We start from the raw sequence: 17,530 nt of genomic DNA on the forward strand, positions 1-17,530 counted from the left end.
AAGGGTGTGGCCATTCAGGTGGGAGCCCAGGGTTGGCCTGACTCTGGGGCGGAGCACCAATCACAGGCCAGGGAAGCAGTAGGACCATCATCCAGTCAGGAACCAGGCTCAGAGACAGTCCACCAATGGCTGTCGAGGACTTCCACAGTCACATTTAAATACAAACAAACAAGGTTCAGCACACAAGATGAGCCACAAAGGGGTATGGCCAAAATGGAGGAGCTGGTGGCCTAGGGCCGTAACAGTGCATCACTTTAGTAAAGGGGATGCAAACATCATGAACTTATGAATAAACAAAGGATTAGCTAATGATGAGTTAGTTACAGCAGTAGATGTTTTATTAAAGAGGGGGTATTATGCTTTTTTCAGCCACATAGCACCAGTCTATAGGACACTACAATGATGACGAAACCTTCTGTTGGTCTGTCAATGCAGTAAATTAGAATAACTGCCTTGTATAAAATTGCTCTTTCAAAATGGCGTTAGCAAATGACTTGAAATAGGCCTCTGTCTCTTTAAAAACCTCTGACCCTTTGCGACACGCCCCCTCCACACGCTGTCTGTGGCATCACAACAACACTCCGCTCGTTGTCTCAAGTATTGAAACTACGAATGGTGCATTTTAATTTTTATTGTTGGAAAGGACCTACTGTTTATCACTTTGTGAACAATGGCCACACAGGATATTATTTGGAAACGAACCTTCCACACCGGACGCTTGGAAGGGGCTCTTGCCTGAAAAATAACTGCTGTTTGGAGGCTATCTCTTTGCATCTGCCATGCCCTATGGATCTCTAACTATACCCCCATGGACGACACCAGGATCTGCAGGAGCCCATACGATTCAAAGACGGACATTATCTGTGCAAGTGGACAATGGTTTTTCGAGGTTACCCGTTAGCTTGTTATAATCGACTACAGCTCATTGTTGATGAAAAGTCTGTAATAAACCACAAATGTGTAAAGCCAGGCTCATTGTGTGATCATCGTAAAGGCTGCTTCGAGTAGTTGCCGGCTTTATTGACGTTATTTGTGCATAATATGCTGCCTGTTTTCAATGAATGTTGTGAAGGTGAAGGTTGTTAGCTTGTCGCGGCTAATAGTGCCTTAGCTCCGGGAGAAAACCACTCGGCTACGACTCACTGTAGATGAAATGTGAGCAATAAACTACACAATCAACAAGCCAGGCTCCGTGTGTGATCATCATAAAGGCTGCTTCAAGCAGTTGCCTGTTTTAGTGACGTTTTCAATGCATAATATGCTGCTTGTGTTCAGTGAATTTTCCCGTTAGCTTGTCGCGGCTAGCTTGTTAGCTCCGGGAGAAAACCACTCGTCTATGACCCATTGTAGATGAAATGTGAGCAATAAACTTCCAAATCAACAAGCCTGGCTCCGTGTGTGATCATTGTTAAACGGTTCTTTATGTGTGTGGTGGTTTTATTGACTTTATTTGTGCATATTTCTCGTTTTCACGTGATGACTCGAGGTTTAGCTTAGCATTAGCTTTCTCCGGAGGCTCTGTGCATCATCAAGGCCCAGCGCAGAACCAGACACTGAAATAAGTGTTCTTGTCACCGGTTTTAATCCTGGGTGTTTCGGTAACAGAAACACTGATGTGTGTCTTTGTAAAAGTCTGCTGTGGCTCCGGTTCACAACACATGAAGCTAATCCTCCATGATGACTGTTTACATCTTAGGGCTAGACACTGCGGGGAGGGGGTTCTGCTGAGGGGCAGTGGTTGGTTACTCGGCTGGTAACGAAAGGTCGGAGGCGTATCCTGGAGGTCGAGGGCGTTTCCTGAAGGAATCAGGCGTTTTATCCCTAAAATGGCTGCCATCAGAGTTTTTACAGATTACTCGAAAATACGTGAATGTGCCAAGGCAACACTTCAGGCATGGTTTTAATGAGGGAATGACTTAATAACATGATGTAAAGCTTGAAAAAGTCGATTTTGCATAATAGGCCCCCTTTAAGGTAAAACTTGCAAATTAATTTTCTTAAAAATCATGATGAATCTTTTGGGGATTTTTTTTTTTACGTTTTAGTGAATTCATCATGATTCTAAGATCATGTTATATTAAGATTTTCTCATGAATTCATTACAGTAATTATTTAATTCACGCATTAAGTCATCTATGAAAGAACATGAAGTAATTTTAACTCATGAGTCTTGATCATCATGCATGAATACATCATGAAATCATGCATTATTTCATGTTATTCATGCATGACTTCATGTAACCTTACTATAAAGTGCTACCAACTTACATCTTACTAACATATGACAAGAGTCCCACAGAAATTATATAAATGGACAAAACATACCTCGCCATGTGATTGTATGGACCACAGACTTCCCTCTTCATTAGCATGGGAATAAAATTGTTCAATTACAGCATTGGCTATCAAATATGTGAATTTGTAGGAACAAGCTGAGATACATGCCTTTAGCTTTGTGAAATGTGCATTTCTTTAAAAGGCCTGTAATTTGGAGACTGGAGTGGTCCCTGACTGGAAGCTGGAAAGTCCACTCAATTTGCATTTAAGGTTGCATTTCTAGTGATATTAAAATGATTACTTTTGGCAGATTTCTATACATATGGTTAACTTCCAAAGTATATTACCATTATCCATTGACTAAAATGAGCCAAGTCATGAAATGACTCCATTAGCTGCCGGTCACTAGTAAAAACACGCTGCAGTGTCCAGATGTTTGATGTAAACTCGTGTTTCACCATTCAAAATATATATATATACTTTACTATAGGAAAAGCCCACGGTGCTTAGCGAAATCACAATCCTGAACTGTAATGCCATAATATACTTTTAAACCATCAGTCAGTGGCGATAAACCACGATTTAATTTAAAAGCAATGCACTAAAAGCAGAAGTGCTTCAATTTTTCAGAGGAGGAATCACATCTTGACCATTATTCTGCCAAACCAGTCTGATTTTTTCCCTCAACCTAAATAAAAACAAAAGACCAGAGACCAAAGCTAAGATCTAAAAACTTTATTTTTGCTGCTGAAGAGAAACATGTGCGCATGGTGTTAGGAATCACCATGGAAGCTGAAAAGGAGTAGTTGTAGTTGTTTCCAACAACCATTTATCTCCAAACCAAGGCACCTGTCCTGATTGAGTAGGTACAACTTGCCACTGGTGCCCTGATTGAGTAGGTACAACGGGCCACTGGTGCTGGTGTCCTGATTGAGTAGGTACAACGGGCCACTGGTGCTGGTGTCCTGATTGAGTAGGTACAACGGGCCACTGGTGCTGGTGTCCTGATTGAGTAGGTACAACGGGCCACTGGTGCTGGTGTCCTGATTGAGTAGGTACAACGGGCCGCTGGTGCTGGTGCTGCCAGGGTAGCTTAGCGACTGGGTCTTGTGGGAAAGTAGTCGGGGCAGGTTGGCTTGGACATGGGAACATTTTATGCATAGAACACCAATATTGCCAGTAATTTGCGGGCATTTGAGGGAGTGGATCCTGTGGGGAAGGGGTAGTTTGGACCAGTTGATGCCAGTGAGCAAAGTAATACGGCCAGAAACCCTTGTGAAAATGAGGGACTGGATCTTGTGGGGAAGGGGTAGTAGATTGGGCCAGCTGATGCCAGTGAGCATAGTAATACGGCCAGAGACCCTTGTGAAAATGAGGGACTGGATCCTGTGGGGAAGGGGTAGTAGATTGGGCCAGCTGATGCCAGTGAGCATAGTAATACGGCCAGAGACCCTTGTGAAAATGAGGGACTGGATCCTGTGGGGACGGGGTAGTAGTTTGGGCCATTTGATGCCAGTGGGCAAAGTAATACGGCCAGAGACCCTGGTGAACATGAGGGACTGGATGAGGGGCTGCAGTTGTAGGTATCTGAGGCATGCCTGGAAGCCATGGGAAGAACGGGGCCGGAGCAACAGTTGTGGACCCTTCGTCAGGTTTGGGGCACTTGAGCGTCACTGAGATTCCATGCCAATGCAGGGCAAGATTGTAGTGTCCAGCCTAAAAAAAAAAAAAAAAAAAAAAAAAAGTCCATTTAGATAAGACAATAAAAACAAAACATTAAGAGCCAACAACTTTACCTGTATTACAACATTGCAGCCATCATAAGGGACATGTAAAACCAGGCGAAGGGGATTTCCCTCCATGGTGTAGCCACAGTCAGTTGGCACGGGGGACAAAGGCAGAGAAGGGACTACGAGGAAAAAAAAAAAAAAGGAATTGACTGGACTATCAACTATGAAAGATGCAGTGGGTCTGTAACACACTTACATTTGTTCAGAGCAAAGTGCTTCACTGGTGCTCCAACCGCTCTGAACCTCATGTGGTCATGCCCACACTGAAGTGAAGGGAACAACTGGTTAAATTCAGATTGCTTGGGCCACGGTCCTAGACATAAAGATATTCAACAATTACAAACAACATTAGAAGGCAGCGTGAAACATTGAGCCCATTACTTATTTATTTCTTTTACCAGGGAAGTCAGCTTGATAAGCGGGGTCTTCCTCCACTGAAAAATTTTCGAGGCCTTTTCCAAACACGATGACTCCTGGTTGAAGGCTAGTTTCAGGAAGCGGAGTAGTTTCTTTCTGTCCATCTTGTCTCTCAGTTTTACTCAAGCGATAGGCCTCTGCTTGCATCAAGTAAAGCGCAAGTAAAACTGCAGCAATCAGGAAAACCGCCTCAGACTTGGTTCGTTGTTTCAGCACCATCTTGTCTCACACACAGGACTTCTGAATTTACAGCTGGTCCAGTTGAGATTATAAATGGTGACAATTTGTCAAATCAGCTGAACTGTGGCTCCTTCAGCCAATCAGCTGCAGGTTCTTCTGATCAGGGGAGATTGGTTACACCTGCTGAGTTAAAATTCCCTCCTTTTCTCTGCGTGTCCTCCCACTTCCTGCTTTGGGCTCTCCTCTGGGGAGTGGCCTCTCCTGAGCTCCACCTTTTGAGCCTTTACTTCAGTGATGGTGAGATAAGTCCTCATGAGGCATCGAAGTGTTCACATGTACCTACGCTTCAAGATGATTTATTTGCTCTTCTGCTCTATCATGTGGACAAAAAAAGAATACATTCAATACATAGGTGCGTATCACAACTAAAGAGCGGCCTGCTTTGGAAATAATAAACCAGAATCCACCTTATAAAATATCAGACAAAACAGATAATTATTTTGGCTTGTGTTTTTTAAACGAAATAAAGCAACATTTTCAAAGTGTTGTGGTAATGTTTAATAAGGGTACATCAATTCGTTCATGAATTCATTATGAATTTATTCATCATGATCATGATGAATTCTTTGTTACGAAGAAACTAACCACGCCAAGGACCAAGCTTTGTATAAACTTACAACTAAAAGTGAACTCATCATCGTGACTTCATTATGAATGTGCCCCTTAAACTGAAGCGTTGCAGCTTTGAAAACTTAATAGATACAGAACCTGTTTGAGGATGAGCAATTACCCACAGAAGAGAGTGTAAATCAACATTCAAGACCTTTTAATTACTTTATTTAAAAGAAAACTAAAGTTTTTAGATGTTTTTAAATATGAATATAGCCTTACAGTAGTGTGCTCAACCAACATAATAATAATAAAAAAAACATAAATAAATAATGCAATGAATTTATATATCACTTTTCTGGACACTCAAAGACGCTTTCATTTGCATTATTCATTCATTGCATACTCAGTGTAGTAAACTACTGTTGTCGCTACAGCTGCCCTGGGGTAGACTAACAGAAGACTCATCGTCATGATCATGATTAATTAATAATTATCATTAATGAGGTCATTGCCTGAATTATCCATGTTAATTCATGAGTATTTCATCATGAACTCACATGAGTTCAGAGTGAATTAATTCATGAAGTCATGATAAATTCATGCATGAATTCCTTTACCCTTATTATAAAGCATTACCAGTGTCGTTAATGCAGATTTGAGCCCCAAACCTGCTGAGTTCAAGACTAATGCTGCGTTCCACTTTATCATTACGGTACCAAAAGGTAATAGAATATCACGTCGCAATGACTGCAGACCAATGGCCGCTGGTTGCACTGCTTTAAGACCAAGACGTTAGGGGCTGACACTGCTGCATCACCTCCATTATGTGGGCGGCAAAACAAGCTAGTTTTCTGTTAGAAAGCATTGCACTTTAGCCCGTGTTCTGTCCATAGACATATTTGTTCTGTTGACTTTAGCCTCCGCCTTCAACACTATCAACCCAGTCAATCTCTGTAATAAACTCATGGACATTGACATGCTCATATCCTCACACAACTCAATATCCATCCTCCTACGCAGACGACACAACAATAATCGGACTCATCAGTGACAATAATGAAAGCCATTATCGTGCTCAGGTCACCCGAGCAGTCACTTGGTGTCACAACAATAACCTACAGCTCAACACATCAAAAACGAAGGAACTCATAATTGACTTCTTTCATTCACCCACACCCAAAACAGCCCTTTCCATCAACTCTGAAGCCATAGCCATCACAGACTCTTTCAGTTTCGGTACACACATCAATAACACATTCAAACGGAAACAGCATGCAGATGAAACGTACAAAGAAGCCAATAAAAGACTCTTTTTCTTGCGACAGCTCAAAAGGTTCAGAGTCAGACACAATATCCTCCTTCAGTTTTGCACAGCCATAATTGAGAGTATCCCCACATCATCAACAATAGTCTGGTACGGAAACTTGGACAGCCATTCACGCACAAAACCCCAACGTATAATCAACAAATAATCCAAAATCACTGGCCACACACTCCCATCCATAGAGACTTTGTATCAAGGACGCGTCACACAGCGAGTGTTTGAAAATCACCTCAGACCACACACACCCTGCTCACCACCTGTTCACACTTTAGTGCTCTGTTGCAAATGACTCAACTAATGGTTAAAAGGAAGATATGAAACTACTAGTGCTGAATTATTACTGTATTTCCAACAATTATAATACATACATTATACTGTTTTATTACACTACAATGAAGTTTCTCTGTAAACTGATTATGATGCTCCAACATGACGACATAAGTGGAACGCAGCATAAATGTTGTCCGTTGAAAATATATAACGGCATTTGGTGTTTTTCCAATATGGTTACTAAATTAGCTCTTCAATAAAACCATGTACAAACACCAGATCCAGTCCTGGTCTTCAGGGGGCCCTGAGCATAATTTGGGGGCCCTGTTGGCTTCGAGGCCCTAAGCAGCTGCTTATTCCACTCATAGGGTAGGCCGGCCCTGAAAGCCATACTTAGGCGTTCCATTGCAAATGACAGGAGTGGTCTGGCCTCAGCATAATGTAACAGTGCTGGCATGTCAGCGGGCTTGTCAGTAGCATTGGTGGTTTGTTAGTGAAAGGTTTGGGGCTAATTAAATGTGTTTGGACTCGCAGTGAGACACAGAGACGTGTGTGTGTGTGTGTGTGTGTGTGTGTGTGTGTGTGTGTGTGTGTGTGTGTGTGTGTGTGTGTGTGTGTGTGTGTGTGTGTGTGTGTGTGTGTGTGTGTGTGTGTGTGTCTGAAACCAGAAGCAGGCAGGGAGACGCAGTAGCACGATCAAAGTTTAACGAAATGGCCTCATCCTGTCCGCCGGAGCTTCCAGAGCCTTTGTCGCTCTCTTTTAGGTCAGGATGTTCTGTGTTTACATCATGTTTACCGCGAGAGGTGATCAGCTAAGTGGTGACTTGAAAACATTGTGTAATAAGCTGTAATACCAGTATTTTTATCAGTACACAAACTCTGCAGTGTACCAAGAGCAAACTAATGATGACTGTTTGGGGACGAGAGTTGGACTGGTGCAGCCGGGGAACAAACAAAACACAACTTATAAGTAAAAGTTTCTTTCAGCTCTTTGTGAAAACAATAGTGTTTGTGTGGCATTGGTCAAACGTATCACAAAACATATTGCTCGAGTGTGAAAACAACACAATGGTGTGAGTTTTCAACTATCAGAAACACATACTTTTACTGTGAGATGAAATTTGACTATAATCCTTTAAGTTCTCGACTGTTATTGGTTATTATGCTGCTATTGTAAAATGCTCAAATGTAATTTTCTAAATACTTTTCATTAGACTCATAGGCTTTGTTTAACAGGACAGAGTGAAAGATGTTTACCTTACCAACCAAACCTTAACATCAAGGCATTATAGGGCACACAACTTCCAAAAGGCATAACTAAAAGCAATAAACTGACCAGGAAAGATGTACTTTTGCATCAATTAACTAAAATGATTTAGCAACACAAAGAGTAATTTCACCTCTGGAAGTATTTAACAAAAACCTCCTGGGCACTTCGATAATTGACTTTGATACTTGACATTTTGAAAAGCTAACTTAGCTTTGGTCCACATGCTAAACATTTGTTCAAATAAATATTGACACTTGCGCTGAAGAAAAGTGTATGAACTTAGTGACTGTAACCACGAGGGTCATTGTTGTGCTGGTGGTGAACTGCTGTAACACTGTATTTAATTGGCTCTTCTGAGGTCTGAGTTTGTGGTGGGCTGGCAGCCTGCCTGGACCCACAGCTTTTTCCTTTTTTTTCCCCCTCAGAGTGAGCGCGGAGAGGCCCGTGAGCAGATGGAAGGATAGGCATGGCTGTGGTCTCGCAGACACTGTGGATCATAGGATCGCCTCCTTAATAAAAGTTGTAAAAGAGGGTTGGCCTCAGAGAGTTTGACCTACAAACATAACAACTATTCACACAATGTTTCTATCTTGTGTCATCACAATGTACTTTTAATTTGGTCCTTAAAGGGAACTTCTTCTTTTTTTAACTTTTGGAAGCACTTTTGTCTCTCCTACAGTTGTTATATAGGGCATTAGTTGTTTTGTTTATCGCCAAAGTGGTTTCATCTGACATGTTATTGTTAATTCTTAATTTAGTCATGTACCTATATTCCCAAGAAAACAAACAGTGGTATGCAAAAGTTTGGACGGCCCTTTAACTTTTCGATATTTTGCCATACTATGGACCATAAACATAAATATATTTATTATAAATGTATGTGAAAGACACACCCTAAGTGACACACAATCATGACGTGAAATGATATTTATACATGATTTAGATTTTTTTAAATAATATATAAAAAACTGAAAAGTGGGATGTGCAAAAGTACTTTCCTTTTAGTGCAACCAATTGCCTTCAGAAGTTGCCTGATGATTTCTGAATGATCACATGACCCAATGACTAAATAGAGTCTACCTGTGTGTAATCTAATGTCAGGTCAAATACAGCTGCTCTCTGATGGTCTCAGAGGTCTGTTAAGAGACTATTGGGGAGCAGAAGCATCATGAAGTCTAAGAACACACCAGACAGGTCCGGGATTAAGTTATTGAGAAGTATAAAGCTGGGGTTGGTTATAAAAAAGATTTCCAAAGCTTTGAACATCTCTTAAAGTACAGTTAGATACACCATCCAGGAATGGAAAGAGTATGGCATCACTGCAAACCTACCAAAACCCGACCGTCCTCCTCAATTTACTGACCGAACAAGGACAGCACTGTCCAGAGCTGCTACAAAGAAGCCTATGATGACCCTGGATGAACTGCAGAGAGCTACAGCTCAGGTGGCGGAAACTGTCCACAGAACAACTATTTATGGCAGAGTGGCATTTTTGAAAGAAAACCATAAGAAGTCCGGTTTCTGTTTGCCAGAAGTCTCCATGTGGCCTCCATGTGTCTTCTGGCAAACAGAAAACAGGACCTTTTATGGTTTTCTTTCAAACATGGCTTGTTCTTGCCACCCTGCCATAAAGGCCAGATTTGTGCAGTTTATGACTAATAGTTGTTCTGTGTACAGTTTCCCCCACCTGAGCTGAAGCTCTCTGCAGTTCATCCAGGGTCATCATAGGCTTCTTGGTTACAGCTCTGGTCAGTGCTGTCCTTGTTTGGTCAGTGAGTTTAGGAGGACAGTCGGGTTTTGGTAGGTTTGCAGTGATGCCAATACTCTTTCCATTCCTGGATGGTGTATCTCACTGTACTTTAAGAGATGTTCAAAGCTTTGGAAATCTTTTTATGACCAAACCCAGCTTTATACTTCTCAATAACTTTATCTCAGACCTGGTGTGTTCTTAGACTTCATGATGCTTCTGCTCCCCAATAGTCTCTTAACAGACCTCTGAGACCATCAGAGAGCAGCTGTATTTGAACTGACATTAGATTACACACAGGTAGACTCTATTTAGTCATTGGGTCAACATGTGATCATTCAGAAATCATCAGGCAACTTCTGAAGGCAACTGCGTGCACTAAAAGGAAAGGGGAGCCGGTACTTAGGCACATCCCACTTTTCAGTTTTTTATTTATTAAAAAAAAATCTAAATCATGTATAAATATCATTTCACTTCATGATTGTGTGTCACTTAGTGTGTGTCTTTCACATACAATTTCAGTTAAATATATTTATGTTTATGGTCCAAAGTATGGCAAAATGTGGAAAAGTTAAAGGGGTGCCCAAACTTTTGCATACCACTGTATACGGAATCAGCTTTATAAAGACACTCTAGCCTTCATCACTACAGTCCCGGCACTGAAAGCAGAATGACTGGCTGCAGTGCGTTCAGTAAATGGCATTTAAACACTCTGAGCCGTCACACGCTGACTTCAGTCCAAGCTTATTACCATGATATTTATTACACTCAGGGGAAGGAAATAAATATGTCAGGAGGCTTTGGCATGAAAATACTGCAAAAACTGTGATTTGTTACAAGTTTGCGGGCAGGTTTGACAAACGTCAGTGCAATGAATAAAAAAACAGTTTAGAGTCTGTCACTGGGAAAAGACAAACGCAAATTGGCACTGCTTTATCAACATATTTAATTCTCCTATAATGAATTCAGATTTGGTTGTCACATAAGCAAAGTTTGGAAAAGATATCCAAGTAATCCCTTGAATTCCCTGGGTTGAGGAAGTTGAATCCTTTTTCTTTCCCAATGGAGAATATCATCTATTGAAAAAATGGCCAATGGGCAGAAATACTCACACACAATAATACAGTTGGATTAATATTGTGCATTCACAGTCACTCAAAGAGGCTTTTCTGTCATACTTTTTGGAAGCAACCAAATAAAGACAAATAGAGTTGTTTATTCTATTCTATATTTTCTATTACTGCTAAGTCCCTGTGATCAGACCAGATTGGTTCTTTTGGAATAACGGCCAAGTGTGGAGGCAAGTTTCAAATTTTGGTGCCGCCCAAACAAAAGTGCCCCCACACTCCTCGGCCGACTGCCTCTATTCATAATTTTTTTTCCAATATGGCAAAACATGAACTTTTTTCAAATTATTTTTTATCATGGGCTTTTATACGGAGCATCTGCTATGCCCCTGGTCGCACAACCTTCCTCACTCTGCTTTTACTCATGCATTTTGCCTCGGCTTTAGCCTCTTTGCATTTTAACATGTTTATAATATAAGAGGGTCTGATTGTTGTTCACTTGCAGTACAAACAATTTCAATTCCCAAAATGCAAAGGTTTTTGATGGATTCCACCCCACTTTACCAAACTGTAGTGTTTAATTGCCAACAAAATCCAGCCATTACTCTTTGCAAACCAATAATGTTCTCCACTGTAATTATGCCCTCATTGTTGGTGGGAACAGTAACTAGGCCAGCGCGGGTTTAATTAAGCTGCACGGCACTGTCCACATCTATAAGTGTTAGTAATTAAATGAAATAACCTGTTTATCAGCATATAACTCCATGAAAGTAATGCTTAAATTCACTCTTTTTCTTGATCCCCTTTGTTAGCAGTTAGCTATATGGCCTGTGAGCATGGCATCAGTTACTGTAACAATGCTTTTTGTTCTGTCCCTATCAAATAAACATATGATAATCGCTCATGAGGCTTCGTCAGTGCTATTCCTCTGGTTTGCAAACACTCCCCTTCGGAGTTGGACTTGACATGACAGCTCTAACTTGTTTACAACCAAATCTGTTCTCAGTCTCACTTTGTTAAATGAACAGACCACGGTTTTTACATACCGAGATATGTTCTTAACTGAGCTTAGACGAGTTGATGCGTACCTGTCTGGTCTTTGTGCGTGCGCTCAGTCATGTACAAAGATCAAAGATGTTGTTAGCATTTGGCCTCCCCCAGCATATCCCTATAGCTCCAAACAGGGGTGAAGTTGGAAACTACCACGCTCTTCCATGGGCACACTCAAAGACCAGACAGGTGTGTACCAACTCGTCTAAGCTGAGGTAAGAACATATCACAGCATGGGAAAATGGTGGCCTGCTCCTTTAAATGGCCCAAACATACTGCCTGGGGGTACAGGTCTGCTCCACCCTCTCCCTGGGTATGCATGCATGCACTCATCAGTTATACGTGCCCGAGGGTTGTTGTATAAATAAGCATGATGTTTGTATTTGAACAATTATTTAACCAGGTGAGAGCAAGTCTGACTCCACAGAATGATAAATCCTGGGCCGGCCCTGGGCACAGGTGACCCAGGTGGCCATCACCATCTACTGGAGGGGGTGCCTGATTGGGATTGCATTTTTTAACCCTACGAAGTCCATGACCCCAACATCTACAACATCGCCGACTATTGCACATAACTATAGAATAGGAAGTGATAGAGACTTATGGTCTTTTGTGTCGGAAAATAGAGATTTCGGGCTTTCAAATGAGCCATCCTTGGTCCTCCATATAAATATTCACTTGGGAAGTGGAGGCTCTCATCTCGAATAAATCTGTTGACTGCATGGTCCAATAAAAATAAAAAAAAGAGTAAAATATAAAATAAATAAAACAAACTTTTCCAAAAATGTATGCTAATTGATTGATAGTCAAAAAACTGCAAAAAAAAATCATATGAAAAATATGGAATTCTGTTAAGTCAAAAGGTTTCAGAAAAGGTTCTGTCCCGTCGGCGTGCATGCTAGAGAAAAATAACGGTGATTTCATTATTTAGCTTTTTTTCCTTTGAGGGCACCAAAGCCTAACCTTGCCAAGGGCACAAAATTGGCTACGGCCCTGGGTAAATCCAACGTGGTTTACCATCAGTCCGAAAGCAACAGATGAGTGCTTTTTGAAAACCTGTATCTCGGATCAACTGAAATCTTCTGGGTACTCGGGATCTATGATTTCCATTAATGACATTTTATAAGTTACAATTCCCCCCCCATCTACATTTATATTCTGTGTCTACATTTCCATACAGTCAAAATGTGTGCCTTGGGTAAAACTGAGCTGCCGAGTTTCCAGCACTTCTGATGAATATGTAGTAAAAACATTCAGGAGAGTGTTATAATGCAAAAGTATGGCTTTATGTTGCCAATAGCTGATGCATGGAAAATCCCCAGCAGAAACTAGACTTCTAAGAGAATTATTCCTGAATAATTTTGCAATATGGTGCCCCGAACAATACAGCGTCCGTCTGTTTATTGGCATGGCCCCTCAGAGGAGAGACTAGCGCTTTGTACAATCCACCTCAATCTCCTTTGTCACATTCGCTCCACTCGCAGTCATGGCTGGAAGAGGACAGAGAATTGCTTGTGTTGTCTCATGGCCCACTAACCCTCTCTCTGGGGTTTTTATGCCAACGCCAGACTTTGGGGTTCGTCTGCAGCGGGCTTGAGATATCGCGCAAGGCATTATTGGAGTCAGACAAGCGATTTATGCTGCAAATGGCTGCCTCGTGGTGCCACAAAAGCAAATGAAATTTCCCAGAGATAGAGGATATAGCGCGCGGAGAAAACAAGCAACACTTTTTCATATCTGAGAATGGCTCGAGCGGAAATAGTTGATGGTTCAGTGGGAATTTGAACTGGAGGGTTTACTTTACTGTACTTTAATGATATTGCTTTCTTGATGTTGTCTCGTTTTTTCTTTCTTGGGGGCAAACTGTGAGGACATCCCCAATCAGTCTAGTCCTGATTTGATCTTGACCCAGCCCTCGTGGTAATTGGAAGGTCAAGCATTTAGTATGTATTTGCTGGAGAACCACTGGTCTAAGGTTTACTGGGGCCAGTTCAAAACAGCTCACCTGCAGCTCGGGATTTACTGTACCCCAGTGTCTCGGAGACAATCCAGGATATTAGAGCACTCTTAGACGGCTGCCGCAATGGAAGGGAATGAGACAAAGTAAAAGGTAGGGGGATCTAACCCAGGCTTTAATAAGGCCTCTTGGGTGGTGCCTGGAAAAGGAGGAAGGAAGCCACACACCGACGTGCAGCTCTCTGGCCCATCTCCAAAAGTGAAAGTCTACTCAGTGGAACGCAAGGACGCACGAAATTAAGGAGAAAGATGACACCGAAAGACAAAAGGATGGCGAGATCCGCGTCACATTTCATATTCCGGTCACAGTCTGTCACATCAATAAGCGATAGTGATGGAGTATGGTGGCTTCTCATTTGGGGTTTGTCTTTTAACAAAAAACTGGCGTCGAAATCCAGAGGGGTTTCTCATTATTTTGCATGTGATTGGCAGAAGAGAAAGCAGACTGTGGTATTGGCTTGAGTGCAAAAGTCCAAATAAGATGATTTCACTGCTGAATTACAACTACCACTTTGTTTTAGTTTATGCATGCGCAAAATCTCAGGTGTTATTAAAAAAAAAAAACATTGAATGTAATAATGATAATAACAAGATTGGCATGTTCAATGGGGGATTTGACATTGAGAGGCTGTCAGGAACATTGCACATCCTCTGTCGTTGTCACCTAAAGGGTCTCCCTGTTCTCCTTCCTAGACAGCTTTGTACTGAAGATACAACCTTGGTGAAACTCGAACTGTTTAATGATTCAAGCGTATTGTCACTTGATTTATGCCCTTGTGTTACCCAAGTATCACACGCTTTACACTCTCGACTTCAAAAGATCTGTTTACATTAATCTGAGTGAAAAACGAGGAATAATTGACATACTCTGAGCTGAAAATGAGAAATAACAGAACCATTAACTCTATACTGTATTTGCTAAACTATGACAAAGTATAGGTTTCCTCAAGATAAGATGAGATACTCCTCAATACAACAAAACAAAAGATTTACTTTTAGTTTTACTTTTAGTACCCATCCCTTTTGTGCAAATTTCTGCCGACCAGCAGCCCCTTTAGCCCCAGTTTTCTGTCTATCCTGCCGTTGCTCTTTGGATATAATCCCATATGATTATAAATAGTTTCTAATTAGCTCCTCCAGCCATGGGCAATAGAATTGTTCATTAAGTAGAGACTGTAGCCCTGATACATTATATCCTGCCGTATAAAGTAGACTAGAAAAAGAAAATCCCTCTCAGATTTAATTTAATTTTTACCGCCAGAAGGAATACTTTGCTTTTATCTGTTCAAAAATAACTCTGCTATGCAAACACTTTCAGTTCAAAGTGACATTCAAGGTCATTGGATCAATGTGACAAAGAGTGGCAGGACCGGGGAGAACATGTAGCAAGTTTTTTCCTTGAGATAAGCACTTTTTTTTTTCAATTTTCTTCATATAAAAAATGGTGTTGTTCTATGTCGAGTCATTGCTCATAAGGTTGTCAAGGAAACGCTGAACTCTCTAGATGTCAGGCAGGAGATTGGGAGTTTATTTACAGGATCTGGAGACGCAAACACCCAACACATTGTGGTCGTATTGATTACACTCATACTTAGGCTACTTGTCTAGACAAGTCTTCTAGTTGAACTGTAATGCACTAAATTGTATATTAAGTAAAATGAATTGAAGCTTTTATAGATCCAGACTAACAAGGTAAAGTCTCAACACAGTTAAGTTCCCTCCTCTTTTTCATTTAAACGATGCAACAAAGACTGACATTGAATTAAGGTTAAGGATAAGGTGCTTTATTTTGTCATTTTTATCATTATACAACACTGTACAATGAAATTTGTCCTCTGCATTTAATCCTTCGACACCGCTAGGATGACCCATAAGGAGCAGTGGGCGACGACACATTCACAATCACATAGGTAAAAAAGTATAATAGCAGTCCAACTAAACGTTTTGAGGCACTTTTCCCTTTGATGAGTCAAAGAGCCTTCAAACTCCTAGATGTCAGAGAATTCTACTGACTAAAAATGTCTGGTTTGTAAACTGACTGACAATAGATGAAGTGGTACGTGTTGTGCTTCAGACAATGAACCTATCCTGCATCTGGTTTCATGTTTCTGTCTTTATTGTATTAATATCCTCCATCTGCTCACGGACTGTATATGCCACGCTGTTGTTCTGTGCCTGCCAATACCACTGGCTTCTGTCACTGCACCCACCTTTTTCCCAACCTTTTTTTTTATCCTATGTACCCCTTAAGCCATGTAAAAAAAAAAAAAAAAGTCTGATTTGTAGAGCACAAGTTCCTGAGTATGTAAAAAAGAAAAAAGAAAAGAAAAAGTAAGTCTCTCGATTCCGGTGCAGAGTTATGTAGTTATGTAATAACCTGAATGCTCACAATTCCACACGTGTCCAGCAGAGGGCACTGACATATTAAGAGATGAGGATATAAACAACACATTACAGCCACGTGGTAAATGGACAGTCTGCCCCAGGGCGGCTGTGGCTACAATAGTAGCTTACCACCACTGAGTGCTGGAGTGAATAAATACAGTGTAGCTGAAACTTGTGACACAGGCTGGTAAAGTGAAATTCAAGTTTCAGTCGTTTTTATGAAGCTTCAGTCCGGTCAGGCTCATTATTATTCATTTATGGAAAAAAAAGTTTCCTCAATAGTATATTCCCAATCAAAACATATTTTACCGGCACTTTTGTTTATGGACCCTGGCAATAGATTCCTGATATACTGTGGCCCCAGGGGAAGTTTACTTGGAGACCCCTAAGCCATCAATTTATAGCGCCAATCTTAAGGATCCTGCCTGAAAAATAACTTCTCTTTTTTCCTTTGCTTTTTTTTTTCAATCTGATGCGATCCAAAGTACTCAAGTACCCGCAGGGGTCCCCATACCCCTGGTTGGGAAACACTGCCCTACATGGTTAGAATTACAACTTAATATGATCATGCACATAATCATAATGATTATCATAGGGGCCCTCAATGGTAGATGTCTATGCTGGGCCCCTAGTGGATAAGAGGCCATGCACTGTAGCATCATTTCCATCTCTCCACTCCAATTTACACCATTGTGTAAGCCCACAGTCAGAGATATCTATTTATTTTGTCCTGAATTGCTCTTCTTTGTGAATATGTCTTTAGCGCTGTTTGCCAAATGGTGGCAATTAAACTCAACAGCCAAGAAAAAACTCCTTCAGCATTGCACAGCATGCAATTGCTCTATTTAGCAATTCATTGATCTCATAAATGTTATGAGAAATGAGGGATTTGATCAAATTGCCTAATAACCTGAATGGTTTTAGTTCTTGAGTTATCAGATCTGTTTAAAAAGTGGTCACAAGTTTAGTAAATAGGCTAATATCGTCATCATCATTATGTAATTGACTGATGATCGTCAAACATCTCTTTTAGAGCCTCAACAGAATTTAAAAGAAGAACCTAAAAGAGTTGGACTTCACCAAAGCAAGACAGAGGAAGTGTTTTTCATTTTGGTTTTTGCCTGT

The sequence above is a fragment of the Gobius niger genome, assembly GCF_951799975.1.
Source record: "Gobius niger genome assembly, chromosome: 13".
Classification (NCBI taxonomy): Eukaryota; Metazoa; Chordata; class Actinopteri; order Gobiiformes; family Gobiidae; genus Gobius; species Gobius niger.